We start from the raw sequence: 3169 nt of genomic DNA, 5'->3' as shown, positions 1-3169 counted from the left end.
ACAACTTTAAGCGTAATCAACGTTAGTCTAAGATAAAGGTATGTCCTATATGGTATTAACATGTAATTAATTTGAGATTTCTAGAAACAAGTAAGATTCTTCATTATCTAATGCTCTGTCTACACAAACAGAAAACACTTTAAGTTAGCCATGTGTCGCTGAGCCATTCACGCAGTTTAAAGACATTTTATTTCTGTCAAAAGAATATATAGTTACATGGATTTTGAGTATTTATTGTGTTATTTTAATTCATTTGAGGGAATGGCAAATACAACATGAAATGGTTTCCCGAATGGAAATAAAACTGACTGAAGGGATTCCCGTATTTAAATATTTGACACTACTCAGGTGGTTATCAACACAACACGGTGTTCTTATTGAATGCACTTGATACGTACACCTACCTTAACACACGGCCGTTGTGAAAATTTTTAAACTACTTCAGATGAACTGTATTTTTCTAAATAAGGTACCAAACCAATACTAGAAAAGTTCACAATAATATTTTTATGTATTATACTAGTATATCATATATTATTTTAAGTCTTTTAACCCACTTTATCCTCTTTTATATATGCATAACGTCATAGAGGGTAAGGTGGGTTAAAAGACTTCAGAGTTTTCTCCTTGACTCTGATGTCTTTAAACCCACCTTACCCTCTTTGACGTTATCTCTATATCACATATTCCATATAATCTATTGATTGGTGTGGTTTTTTTTTAATTATTTTAACCGCTTTTATTTTAATTATTAACACATACAATGCGAAAGCTTTTAAAATATGCAATTTAATAAGATTTTCTCTTCCCTACTCATGTTTGTTGAATAAAATCAATAAAAAAATCACCATGTCCCTAAATGACCAAAGTTACCGATAGGCCATTAAACACAAACACACAAACAAACAAATATAATTCAAATTAATGTGCGCTCGGAAATGACTGATACTGTTAGTGTGTGCTAGGAAATGACTGATACTGTTAGTGTGTGCTAGGAAATGACTGATGCTGTTAGTGTGTGCTAGGAAATGACTGATACTGTTAGAGTGTGCTAGGAAATGACTGATGCTGTTAGTGAGTGCTAGGAAGTGACTGATACTGTTAGTGTGTGCTAGGAAATCAATGATACTGTTAGTAGGAAATAACTGATACTGTTAGTGTGTGCTAGAAAATGACTGATACTATAAGTGTGTGCTAGGAAATGACTGATACTGTAAGCATGTGAATATGTAGACTGTGAAGGCTGTACATGTCACGTGATGTGTTACGTTATATCTTTATTCGATATCCTATTTATTACGTTACCCATTTTATCACACCTACAACCAACGCGCTATTTTTTAAATAATATATTGCCTACAAAACAGTGTAAGTCATGATACATAAAAATCCCATGAGGTTTTGGTAAAAAAATCGATCGACGAATAAAGCGATATACATTTAGGTCTTACCTGTTAACGTCATGGCTAAAGGGCATTCATGATACCTACGTTTAATTTTCAAGATAGAGTGTTATTGAAAGGATTTAACTATGTTTTACACGTGTTTTACCCGAGGTTAGTTACCTGGACCAAAATATTAATGACGTGAAAATATAAAAAAAAATGTACACCATATACGATATATGGATAAAAAATCTAAATTAAAAAGTGTCACCATTTTTGTAGCAAAGGTGGTGCTGATAAAAATATCAACATGGAAATAATTATATAGTAGTTTTTAATAAAAATTAAATCTTCAGGGGCGAATAAAGGATTTCATGATGAGTGATGGCACACTCTTGTCAGAATAAATCTTTTTGATTAATCATTTACATGTCACCAGAAGCTGCGAAACAATCCAAAGTAATTATAGTCTCTATTTATAAATATTGTCTTTTAAAACAAACTAATTTTGTGTAGCCGAAGGGTATTGAATTTCATCGACTGGAGCGAGGCAGAAATACTTTCTTTTATTTTCGGGTTTAAATTCACATATAGCGATGAGTGGTTTTTGGGAACCTGTTTCTTTTCTGAATATACATGTATCAATACAATAAGAAGTAAAAATTGTCTGTGTTTGAGTGTACGGTACCTAAGTCAAGCAAAAACCGAGAGGTGAGTGGTGAAGATGTTTATTTTTTTCTGAAGATGTTGTACAGAGTCTTTTCAATCTTTTTGAATAAAGTTAGGCAAATAGTACTCTTTTAACCCACCTTACCCTCTTTGACGTTATGCATATATCACATATTCCATGTAATCTATAAATTGGGGTTTTATATTATTTAAACCCTTTTTATTTTAACTATTTACACATACAATACGAAAGCTTTTAAAATATGCATTTTTATCAGATTTTATCTTCGCTACTCTCATGTTTGTTGAATAAAAAAAAATAAAAAAATCACCATGGCCCTAAGTGACCATTGTTACCGATAATATAACACAAATTAATGTGCTCTAGGAAATGACTTATAATGTTAGCGTGTGCTAGGAAATGACTTATAATGTTAGCGTGTGCTAGAAAATGACTGATACTGTTAGCGTGTGCTAGGAAATGACTGATAATGTTAGCGTGTCCTAGGAAATGACTTATAATGATAGCGTGTGCTAGGAAATGACTTATAATGTTAGCGTGTGCTAGAAAATGACTGATATTGTTAGCGTGTCTGAGGAAATGACTGACATTGTTGGTGTGTGCTATGAAATGACTGATGCTGTTGGTAGGAAATCAATAATATTGTTAGTGTGTGCTAGGAAATGACTGATACTGAAAGTGTGTGCTAGGAAATGACTAATACTGTTAGTGTGTGCTAGGAAATGACTGTTACTGTTAGTGTGTGCTAGGAAATGACTGATACTGTTAGTGTGTGCTAGGAAATGACTGTTACTGTTTCTGTGTGCTAGGAAATGACTGATACTGTTACTGTGTGCTAGGAAATGACTGATACTGTTAGTATGTGCTAGGAAATGACTGATACTGTTAGTATGTGCTAGGAAAGGACTGTTACTGTTTCTGTGTGCTAGGAAATGACTGCTACTGTTAGTATGTGCTAGGAAATGACTGATACTGTTAGTATGTGCTAGGAAATGACTGATATGTTAGTGTGTGCTAGGAAATCAATGATACTGTTAGTGTGTGCTAGGAAATTACTGATACTGTTAGAGTGTCTAGGAAATGACTGATACTC

Source organism: Mizuhopecten yessoensis, unplaced genomic scaffold, assembly GCF_002113885.1.
Source record: "Mizuhopecten yessoensis strain PY_sf001 unplaced genomic scaffold, ASM211388v2 scaffold245, whole genome shotgun sequence".
NCBI lineage: Eukaryota > Metazoa > Mollusca > Bivalvia > Pectinida > Pectinidae > Mizuhopecten > Mizuhopecten yessoensis.
Note: the sequence above shows the minus strand (reverse complement) of the source record.